Source organism: Enhydra lutris, unplaced genomic scaffold (assembly GCF_002288905.1).
Source record: "Enhydra lutris kenyoni isolate GAN:26980312 unplaced genomic scaffold, ASM228890v2 scaffoldscaffold37, whole genome shotgun sequence".
Taxonomy (NCBI): domain Eukaryota; kingdom Metazoa; phylum Chordata; class Mammalia; order Carnivora; family Mustelidae; genus Enhydra; species Enhydra lutris.
Genome location: NW_019154121.1, coordinates 13,301,828 through 13,314,187, shown reverse-complemented (window position 1 = coordinate 13,314,187; position 12,360 = coordinate 13,301,828). Strand labels below are relative to the sequence as shown.

Here is a 12,360-nt window from a genome sequence, read left to right as displayed (position 1 = left end):
AACCAATGGTGGGGAAAACAGCAATCAGCAGATGCCAATCCTGAGGTGATGTTGACGTTGGAATTACGATAAAGAGTTTCAAAGCAACTGTTATAACCCTGTAAACACTTTTGACGTGAGTAGCAAGACTGAAGTTCCCAGCAAAGAAAAACCATAAGAAGAACTAAATGGAAATTTTAGGACAGAAAATTAAAATAACTCAAATACTAATATTAAGTATTAAAATATGTCAAATGTACTAGGTGAGTTCAATAGTAGAGTGGAGAGGACAAAGGAAAGAGAAGTGAAGTTGAAGAAAGCTCAGTAGTAGTTGTACAGTCTGCACAATAATGAGAGGAAGACTGAGGAGAATGAGCAGAGTGTCAGATACACTAGCAATGGTCTCACCTTTCTCTCATAAGTGTCTCCGAAGAAAAGACAAAAAGATTTGTGTAGAAAAAATATTTGAAGAAATAATGGCTGAAAACTTCCAAATTTGTATGAAAGACATATATTTACGTGTTCATAAATCACAGTGAACCCCTACAAGGCTAAATATTATATGACTTCATTTATGTGATATTCTGGAGAAGTCAAAACTTACAGGGATGGGAGAATGGGTCTGTGGTTGTCAGAGATAGCAGGAGGAGTGGTTGGTTACAGAAAGACAAAAGAAAAAATTTTTGGTGTTGGAACTATTTTTTATCACGATGCTGATGGTGGGTACAAAATTCTGTACATTTTTCAAAACCCATGGAGCTGTACACCGTAAAGAGCAAGTTTTATTGTATGTAAATTAAGAGTTAAAATAACAAAAACGTGTATTGGAAGAGAATCTCATTAAGAATAGTTGGGTTCTTACGATTTCTCCTTGACTGTTGAGGATTAAGGAGCATAATTAAAGAGGCTGGTTCTACAGATTATTTCCTTTGTTTTCTTACAGAATTTTTTTTTTTTTAATCTTTGATATTCTTTAGTTTCGAAATGATGATATGCCTAGGTGTAGTTCTTTTTTTGGTATTTATCCTACTTAGTGTTTTTGGAGCTTGCTGAGTCTTTTTTTTTTTTTTTAAACTATATTTATTTGACAGAAAGAGAAGGAGCACAAGCAGGGGGAGCAGCAAGGCAGAGGGAGAGGGAGAAGCAGGCTCCCTTCTGAGTAAGGAGCCCGATGGGGGGCTCAATCCCAGGACCCTGGAATCATGACCTGAGCTGAAGGCAGATGCTTACCCAACTGAGTCACCCAGGTGCCCCATATTGTTTTGTGCTGTAGATTAATTTGGAAATTTTCAGTCATTGTTTCCAATATTTTTTCTGTTCCGTTTTTTCTTCTCCTTCTGGTATTCCTGTAACGTATGTTATGCCTTTTGTAGTTGTCCATAGTACTCAGATATTCTGTTCTGTTTCGTTCAGTCTTTCTTTTTTTTTTTTTTTTTTAAAAGATTTTATTTATTTATTTGACAGAGAGAGATCATAAGCAGGCAGAGAGGCAGGCAGAGAGAGAGGAGGAAGCAGGCTCCCTGCTGAGCAGAGAGCCCGATGCGGGGCTCGATCCCAGGACCCTGAGATCATGACCTGAGCCAAAGGCAGTGGCTTAACCCACTGAGCCACCCAGGCGCCCCACGTTCAGTCTTTCTTTTCTTTACTTTTAAGTTTTAGAGGTTTCTTTTTTTAAAGATTTTTTTTTTTAAAGATTTTATTTTTAAGTCGTCTCTATACCCAACATGGGGCTCGAACTCACAACCCTGAGACCAAGAGTCACATGCTCTACGTAGTAAACCAGCCAGGCACCCCAGTTTTAGAGGTTTCTGCTAATGTATCCTCAAGTTCAAAGATCTTTCCTTAGCCATGTCCAGTCTACTAATAAGCCAATCAAATGCATTCCTCATTTCTGTTAGTGTTTCTTATCTCTATCATTTCTTTTGTTTTTTTCTTAGGGTTTCTAGCTCTTTGCTTATATTGCCCATCTGTTTTTGCATGCTGTCTACTTTGTCCATTACAGCCCTTAGCATGTTCCTCATAGTTGTTCAAATTCCTTGTCTGATTATTCTGACATCTGTGCCATGCCTGGTTCTGATGCTTGCTTTGTGGCTTCAAATTTTTTTTTTTTTTTTTTGCATTCCTAGTATGTTTCGTAATTTTTCTTGATAGCTGGAAGTGATGTTTGAGGTAGAAGAAACTGCTCAAATAAGACTTTAGTAATATGATGATGAAGTGTGGGAGGAGGTGAAGCATTCTGTCATCCTTTGATTTGTTTCTTTAGTGAGCCCGTGCCTTGGGTCTGTGAGCTTCACAGGTGTTTCTCATTTTTTTTTCAACTCCCTTAGGTGGGACAGGACAGCTAAAGTGGGCTGGAGGTGGGTGTTTCTCTTCCCCGACATCAGTTAGACTCTCATAATACCTCAGTAAGATAGGCTCAGGGTAACTAGTTCCCTTGAGGGTAGGCCTTGTTAAGAACAGAGTTCTCTGGCTGATTTCAGAATGGCTCCTTTTCCCTTAGCTCTGCTTGGGAGCACTATAGGATTTTTGTCTGATATTTACTGTGAGAACCCAGTCAAGCTTCTGGAGGTAAAACTCACCAAAGTGTGAGCCCTCCTCCTGCCATGACTGGGTTCCCCTGGAGTTTTTAACTCTCAGACTTGTTCACACAGAGCCTCCAGCAATTTAGTCAATTATAGGTTTTCCTGCCCCAGCGCTGGTTCCTGTGGTTTCCACCCCTGAGTGTCTGCTGAGGTGAGCCTTGCCTTCCTGTATTCGCAAGTCTGTTTCTCCAGTTTTGGGGCTAGTGGTTTGCCCTGTGTCCTCACTTCTTCTGGATCCAAGGAGAGTTGTTGGTTTTTCAGTTTGTTCAACAGCTTTTTACTTGTTAGTGTGGAGTGGTGACTTCCAAGTTCCTTGAGTGTGGAACCGCAAACTGAAGTCCCTCAGATTCCTTCAGGAGGATTGAATCCTCGTCCTCATTATTTCTATATGATGTTGAAATACTCAGTTTCTTTTGAACAAAAGGTCCAGTCTTTTTTTTCTTCAAGACAGGATTGGTAACGTGGAGTGTATTTGAAATGAGAGAGAAATAAACCTTAGTATTTCTAATAAAGCCCAAGAAAGAAGTTGAAAATATTTTCCAAAAATTCCAAACAGAATTTTGAATATATAATGATGTTTAAGGTATTAAAATGAAGTTTTTGTTTGTTGTTTTTCCATGCAAACTTTCCAAGTTTACATGCTGAAAGGAAATGTATATGTTTTTGTATTTCCTGTTAATAGTAGGAATGTACAATGTACATTTTGTGACCTACAGGCTATTTCTTTTTTTTTTTTTTTAATTCTGTATTCAAATTAGGAGGGAAATAAAGTGCTTTCTCGTATGTGTGTTTAAGTTCTTGTTCACTGCTCAAGTGGATTAGATGGAGGTCCACAGGCTGAAATAAGAATTCTCAGTCAGTGACCTATAGCTCCTGATCTTATTGCTCTGATAGCTATCTTAACGTGTTATCTTGTGTTTTAAAAATACAGATTCTGCTGTCTTAAGAGTTGTTTTTACTTTTGGTTTGCATGGGTTTTGTCAAAGTTGTTTTGGCAGTTAGTATTTTTTTTTTTTAACCATTGCTTTGTATTTTCACTTAAATGTTAAGTACAAGAAAACCCTTGAAAGTCAAGTTATATGAGTATATAGTCTTCTTTAGAGTTTTCATAAACATGGTCTATTACTAAAGTACAGATATAAATTAACATTTTTTTTTATTTTCTTAAGATTTATTTATTTATCAGACATAGAGAGGGCAGACAGAGGGAGAGGGAGAAGCAGGCTCCCTCATGAACAGGGAGCCTGACAGGATCCCAGGACCCTGAGATCATGACTGGAGCTGAAGGCAGACACTTAACGACTGAGCCACCCAGGTGCCCTAAATTAACATTTTAAACAAATCACATATACTCAACGAGGTGAGACCAGCTCCCAAAGAATTACTGTAAAATCATATGAAGGTGTTTTCCTTTTCTTGTGTTGCCGAGGCTGTGCAACAGTCTGGGGAGGCTAAAACCCGGACATCGCAGCCTGTGACCGCCTCCTCTGCCACCACCTCTGGCAGTGAAAAAGGAATCCAGCTGTTTCCTTACCTCACAGACCACTGAAAGGTAGATGGTGATAGCTAGTCGTGCCATGCCAAAAGACAACAAAAGAGTCAAAAGCAAGTGAATATTGGTTGAAAACAAACTATGTGCCCATTCCCATTTTTGCCACTTTTCCTATTCAGATCCCCCAAGTGAGACCCATCGCCATTGTTACCTCCTCTGTGAAGCATGCTTTGATTTCCCCAGCTGGAAGTAATTTTTTCTTTCTCTGAACTAACACAGCACTGTATTTGTACTCTATAAAAACTTCCAGTATTTCCTGCATTAACATTTGTTATTTAGTTATTTGCCTTATATTTTCTGCTTGATTTAAGCTCTTCAAGGATGGGTTTGTTTTTTTAATCTGCTTTTCCTTTGTATTCTGTATAACGCTTAATACAGAGTCCTATTTTATAGTAAGTTAATGGAAGACCAACTGAAGGTAAATTAAGAGGAGCAAACTAAAAATGAAAGTCCTCTTGTATGTATGTTTAAGTTACAGTTTCTTGTTCACTGCTTAGACTTATGACTGGGAGGAAGGTTGTTCCATATAGCCTGTAGTATTTGCCACATACCCGTTGTGATAAAATGATTAAAATGATAGCACCTTAATCAGAGTGCTGCGAATTGTAGGTGATGAGGGATAGTTTTGCACAGAAATTTAAATCTCCCTAAATCTCCCACATGTAGGGCTGTGCCAGATAGAATTTCTGTTTGCTTTTATTTTTGTGGTGTGTGGTTACTAAAACGATGGATTTTAACATTAATGTGATGGGAATTTGTGAAGGTACTTTTTTGCATCACTTACTATTTACTTCATGAAATCAGATTGGCTTTAGGAAGTATTTCTTCTTTAGAAAATTATGTTTTTAAACTGTGTTCTGGACAAAGGGAAATGTAATAATAAATAAGACATGGCCCCTACTTTTCATGCATCTCATTTCAGAAAAGTACTGTTTCATTTGGGTTTCCTTTAATTTATCTCCAGAATATTTAGCGTTAAGTATTTGAAATGTGATTTTTTGTTTGTTAAATAAAAAGTAAGTAAAATTAATACTTTATTTTACTATGGTATTTGATGGAAATTTCCTCTATCACGGGCCCATGATCTACCAGGATTTAGTTACTTTTAATTCTAATAGTTCTATAGAACTGAGGTTAAGAAAGGTCAAAGAGAAAAAGCTATTGCTTGAAGCTAAAAGCTGTATTGTATTTGAATTGTAGCTGTCCAAGTGACTGATGTTTCTTTTCAATTGACATGGTTCAGTAATCATTAAAATTTTGTTTGTTTCTGCTATAGTCTATAGTAAAGTTAACAGCAAGTAAGATTTAGCTCTTACTGTTTTTAATTCCAGAGCATTTTTTAAAAAAAAAAAAAAGGACATTACAATGAAATCATCTGATAAAAATAAACTTTTCTAAATGATGAATTCCTTTGTATATTTGAAATGTATGCAACTGATAGCAAAGTATGCATATCACATATTTTTTAAATGCTGTTTCTGTATTAATAGTATTGTTTAAAAATCCCAGCAGAGTTCAATTAATCCTAATCTTTTTTGTTTTAAGAGCATGTTTAGTGAGCATTCTCTAAGTCAAAAATTTTGCAATATATTTTTCAAATATTTTAGAACTTTTAAATTCAAAAAGGACTTTATGTCACAGTTATTTTGTTGTTTTGGAAAATTATTTAAGAGAAATTGAAATTTTTCCCTTTATATATTTATTTGTGAATTATCTGTGATCTAAAAAATTGATGGGAAAAATTAAAGAATAGTTACATGAATATCATATATACATTGTATAAAGGCATTTTAATTTCAGATTACCTTTCTGGTTGGTATTAGCTACATAGTTGGGCTGGTTATTTATTTTGTAGTTTAACAAAGGTTTCAATTTTCAGTAGTAGGGTGTGTCTTTTAATGTTACTCTTTGAAAAATGCATAGTGAGGAATTAATGTGTAGTTTTGCCTGACAGAATGGCTTCTAGATAAGAACTTTATAGAAGTATCTGATTAGGTTTTTAAGAATCAGCAATTCAGAATGGTTCTTAGAAAATTACTAAAAATTAGTCCATAGTAAATGAAGAACTTTCTAATGCTAAGTAAGTTTCAAAAACTATAGACATGACAAACTGTGTTAAGTATGTTTCATAGAGTTAGATGCTCTGCTCTTTTTCCTTCTTAAATATTGTGTTATATAAGGGACATTACATTTAATGAAATTATCGTGTTTATTTTGTATATTACTTTCTATATTGAATTCCAATGGCTGGGATGTGGTACAGGTATAACGGGGGCCCAAGGATATAAGATCACTGGCTCTGGGGATCCCAAACAGACCAGGTTCCGTGCTTGCCACTGACAAAGTCCAAAGGCAGAGAGATGAGTGGTGGTGAAATAAAGGAATTTATTTCAGGGACTCCGACACCAGGAAGACAGTGAATTAATGTCTCAGAGACTGTCTCCAAAGTGCTGAACATACTTCTGGGTTTATATAAGGAAAATGTGGAACAAAGGTCGCTGGGTACAGCAGTTGGGCAGTAAAGGTCAGGTAGATCATTGTCTTGGGGTCAGTTATGTGGGTCTTGCTAGTTCAGGGCAGTCCTTACAGCTTGAGGGGTAGTTTTGGTTCCCATCAGGGCATGCTTTGCCTGTGGGGCCTTTTGCCTGAATGAAGAGATGAGCTAGAAAGAAGGACTTAATCATTAGAAAGAACAGATTGAGGTCAAAATGGAGATAGTTGAACTGCTCTTTCAAATGCTTCCTGAAAGGTTGATATTGTTAAACACTTGTGAGTAAACATTGATTTATAAGATTTTTAAAACCCGACAGAAGTATTACTACACATTGGTTTACTTCTGTTTATGAAAACCCAGTAGGCAGATAACTTCTTGGCTAAATAAAAAATTTAGGATACCATGTTACATTATAAGAAGATTTTCTTTTCTCTTGTCTTCTCTCCCTTCCCCTTCCTTCCTTCCTTCTTCTTTCTTTTCTTTTCTTTCTTGAAATTTTATTTATTTACTAGAGGGAGAGAGATGGATCACAAGCAGAGAAAGCAGCAGGCAGAGGGAGATGTAGGCTCCCCACCTAGCAAGGAGACAGATGAGGGACTTGATGCCAGAACCTTGGGATCATGACCTGAGCCGAAGGCAGATGCCTGGCCAACTGAGCCACCCAGGCATCCCATAAAAGGATTTTCTGATAAAAATTTATTTTTCTTATGGGCTATTTTAAACTTAAACAAAACAGAGTTGCTGTCCTCCAGCTTTGATAATTATAAACTGATTGCTCCTATCTTTTATCCATATCCCTACCCACTTTCCTATTAGCTCTGTTTAATAATTTTGAAGCAGATTTCATACATCATATGATTCATCTATAAATAGTTTTAGTATGTATCACTAAAAGATAAGGACTCCCTTTAAAAAAATGTAAGTACAGTATCATTTACCTTCCTCGTAAGTTTTTCATTATTCACACAATGTACTTCACTGTTCATATTTCCCCAGTGACCTCTTTCTCTTGTTTGGTTAAAGTGGGAATGCAGATAACATTCCAATTGGCTAATAGATCTTGAATTGTTTTAGTTGGTCAGTTCCTTTCACCCATCTCACTCTAGAAACCAGCCCCAAAAATGGGTAATGAGATTTTAAAAATGTTTATTATAAAGTCATAGATTTAAACAGATTTTATGTGTTTCAAACCATTGTCATTATCCTTATCCTTCTTTGTGGTTGGATGATTCCTTTTTTGGCCAGTAGAAGCCTCTACAGGTTGGCTTCTGAATCCTTTTGATGTAACCTTAGTAGTTGTTTTTTTTTTTTAATATTTTATTTATTTATTTGACAGAGAGAGAAATTACAGGTAGGCAGAGAGGCAGGCAGAGAGAGAGGGAGGGAAACAGGCTCCCTGCTGAGCAGAGAGCCTGATGTGGGGCTCCATCCCCCAACCTTAAGATCATGATCTGAGCCAAAGGCAGAAGCTTAACTCACTGAGCCACCCAGGCACCCCAGTAGTGTTCTGATAAGATGTTCATCTTGTACATTTTCTGGCCCCAGTGGGAGTCAACCATTGCTCTAAGCAACCATGATTATTTTATAAAGAAAGAGTTTAACTTAAATGTTTTAATCTTTCAAAATAATTCCTCCCCATGAATTAAAATTTTCAAAAAACACAGTTTTTATGAGTGAATCATTTTTTAAGATTTGTTTTTATGAGTGAATCATTTTTTAAGATTTGTCCACTATTGAAGTCAGTAGTCTGTGATTTAGTTTCTCACCCTAGGAATTCTGTTATAATAAAGTTCATCTGTAAAGGTGGTTAGATTTTTGTGATGTAGAATTTGAGTGACTAGCATTATAATACTCCTTTATCTTTATACATATACGTATAAATAGTTACTTCAATTTTATAAGTAGGAAAACAGATTTATGAAATTATGATTTTGTTTGTGAAACTCAGTAATTTGAATCATCTGATTTTAATAATTTTCACTTGGTGATATTCCACTTTTAGATTTGAAATTGAAATAGGAGTGAATGGGAATTTATTTTATCAAACAAGAGAAAGGAAAAATTGAGGGTAAAAAAGCTTCCAATATTTAAACATTATTAAACATTATTAAAGATGGTATACTAGAAAGTACGGTTTTTATTGTGTGGTTAGTATTATGGATGCTTTGTTTTCATGGTTTATAATTAAATGAATCTTTGTCAAAATAATAGTTTGACTAAGTGCTTATTACATGATTAGTGAAGAAGATTTTATCCTGGGATGCCTGGATGGCACAGTTGGTTAAGCATCTGAGTCTTGGTTTTGGTTCAGGTTGTGATTTCAGGGTACCCTCTCCCTCTGGTTGCCCCCCTCCCCCAGGCCCTGAAATAAAATAAAATCTTTGGAAAAAATATTTTATCCTGTTGGGTTTTCCAATATGTTCGGATTTTGAGATTTTCATTGTTTAGAAATGTCAGTGTTTGGTTTGTGTCTCAAAAGGAGATATGTCAAACCCAGTAAGAGTTCATTAATAAAACTCTTAGAGTTTATTCCTCACAGAGATTTAGCTTGAATTTATATGTCAGAGGTTCTATAGGACCACTTCACAGGAAGTCTCTGAGGTAGAGCAGTAAGTTAGAAGGGCCAGGCAGTGACAGAGTAAAGTAGCTGAGCCCACATTCTGACTAATGGGTCCACGTGAATGAAAACAGGGAATGGAGAAATAGTTCCTGTCTGTCATAAAGTATTGTGGTTGCGTTGCAACTGCCAAATCGAGGTGATCCTGTTGAACTCAATGTAACCCTCCTGTGGATTTTGGGGATCTTTCAGAGCTTGACCTTTAACCACCACAGAACCACCCTCTGACTCAGTCAGAACATGGTCTCTTGTAAGTGTTTGCAGTAAGAAGACCTGAAACATGTTGTGTGGTGTGTGTCTCTGCATGCACTTGCGTGTACACGGGGCACCATTGGATTTGCGTGACGTGAATACTTTGACCATTGAGGGTCTTTTGATGGTATTTTACAACTTTAGATTTCAAAGATTGGAGCATTTTTCAACCAAACTGTAAAACTGTAAAGAAAATGTCTAGTCACCATGCTGTTTTAACAGCTTCTTCTTGTTTGTGGTAAAATAAACAAAGTCAGATTCCTTTGCCATTCATTCATTTAGCCCAAAATATTACTTACGCCTGGTTAGAGGCTGTTTACTTGCCAATCTTTCAAAGTTAAACCCCCTTAGACTATTTTATACTTCAAGACTCAGATAATGTCTATATCTGACTTTATTTAGAAAGAGTGCTTTGGAGCGCCTGGGTGGCTCAGTGGGTTAAGCCGCTGCCTTCGGCTCAGGTCATGATCTCAGGGTCCTGGGATCGAGTCCCGCATCGGGCTCTCTGCTCAGCAGGGAGCCTGCTTCCCTTCCTCTCTCTCTGCCTGCCTCTCTGCCTACTTGTGATCTGTCTGTCAAATAAATAAATAAAATCTTTAAAAAAAAAAAAAAAAAAGAAAGAGTGCTTTGTGTTTATGCTACAGGATATTGTGCTAAATAAGGTTATTTATTCAATATTTTCAGCTATAAGTTCAAAGTTGAACAAGGAGGAGGAGCACCATCACAGACTCCTCTTTGTTGTGATGATGAACATTAGTGGCTAACTACGTGGTGTTCGGATGTCTGTTTCTTCGGAGTGCTATAGAAAGGGAGCCCATGCGCTTTTGCACAGTCATCTTTTTGTTAGTGCTCCACCCCCAATCTCATACAGAAGCTTTTATTTAAAAAAAAAAAAAAAAAAAAAAAGTCATGGAACTTCTCTAGGTTAATTGAATTGAACTAATATGAAGTCAGTCTGAAGAAAAAGTGTTATGGCCTAGCACCCTATATTTTATTTTATTTTTAATCACTTTCTTCTTTTCCTTATCTTGTCTTTCAATGTTACCATTGGGTTTAGTAGAAAAATTCTAAAAGTAATGTATGCTAGTTGACACTTTCAGACTCTACAGAAATGAGTAAGGTAAAAAGTGAATGTCCCCTCTTTTCACTCTCTCTCATTCTCCACTGTGGGTGAACCACCGGTAGCAGTGTGATCTTTCGTAACCGTTTTGTATTCATTGACAAATATAAGCGTACCTTCTATATGAGCACAGAGAAAGACTATATATGTATCTACTTTATAATAAAAATGGGATCTTATACATTCTGCTTATTACCTTTTTCACATAAAAGTAGATCATGAACATCTTTCTAATTGGTACATGTGTCAATCCAATTTATTCTTATAATTGTATAAGTATTGTGTGGTTTAGAAATGCCATTGTTTATTTACTCATTCTTTTTACCATTGAACATTTGGGTTGCTTTCAGTAATTTATTTCTCTGATGGTAGAATGAGCACCATTGAGCATATATAGTCTCAGGTACTTTTGTTTATTCTTATGTTGGACAGATTTCTGCAGAAAAAATTGCTGGGTGAAAGAGTGTATACACTTAAAACTGGTTATATGGCCAGATTGCCTTCCCAGAAGTTAGAACTACTTTATACCCCAGCATACATTCCTCACAGCTTTGCCAACAGTGGCACTTTAATTTTTGGCCTTTTTAATAAGTCAGAAAAGTCACTATTTTCACCCTTTTTTTCCATTCTGAACTGCTTCTTAGTTTTCCTGAATTGTTGCTCTGACTTGTGACTTTTACTAGCAGCTGACTAAGAACACAGGCAGTAGAGAATTTGCTGACGAAATGAGGAAACATAACAGTGGTAAAGTTTCTTGGTGTTTGGAGAACTTCTCATTGTTACTTCACTGTTTTTCCCTTTAAATGTGAATCAGTTAATGCTGGAGCATCCAAATGACATCACTTTTTGTTAACTTTCATATTTTTAAAATTTATGCCAATTTTGAGATCATAGAAGATGAAAGATGAAAAATAAGATGGCATGATAGCACATTTTCACATCATAAGTTGGAGGTGCCTGGATGGCTTAGTCATTAAGCATCTGCCTTTTGGCTCAGGTCATGATCCTGGGGTCCTGGGATTGAGCCCTGCATCAGGCTCCTTGCTTATGGGAGCCTGCTTCTACCTCTTCCTCTGCCACTCTTCCCATTTGTGGTCTCTCTCTCTCTCTCTCTGACAAATAAATAAATAAAAATAAAAGAAAAGTTGATGTAGCTTAATAGAGTTTCCAATTTCTAGTCTTTTTTTCTTAAAGACTTTTTATTTTAGAGAGTGCTAGCACAAGCAAAGGGAGACAGAAAGGAGAGAATCTCAAGCAGATTCTGTGCTGAGCAAGGAGCCCGATGTGGGGCGTGATCTCATGACCCTAAGATCATGATCTGAAATCAAGAGTCAGATGCTCAACTGACTGAGTCAGCCAGGCACCCCTTAAATTTACAGTCTCATTGGCTTTTTTTTTTTTTTCCTTTTCCCTCGGGGATATTACACTCTCCAGGGTTGAGTCTGTATCTTCTACTTACGTTTTTTCTTCCCCAGAATCTTCCATACTCCTTAATAAGGATTTGTTGATTTAGGTTGACTTAAACTCCAAGATTGGAATATAGGACATTCATTTATTCTGTAAATTCATGAAGGGAATGTATTTATGGGAAAACTTTCAAAATTCCAAATTTGAACAAGTCAAGTCTTAATGGTATTTTTTTCCAAACATGGTTAGCTCTTACCTGCCTGGGAAGATAAATTGTTGGTTTTTTGAAATACTTTTATGGCCAGTTTTGAATCTTGGTTAACTGCAACCCTGTGCTATTCCCCATCTTTAAAATAT

The 12,360-nt window shown here is 36.5% G+C and overlaps 1 protein-coding gene across 1 annotated transcript in view; it reads left to right on the top strand.

The window, feature by feature from the left end:
- The window catches only part of LOC111154462 (transmembrane protein 135), a 254,675-nt gene that overhangs the window by 112,377 nt on the left and 129,938 nt on the right, over window positions 1-12,360 (top strand). The gene's annotated exons all lie outside the window — the stretch shown is intronic.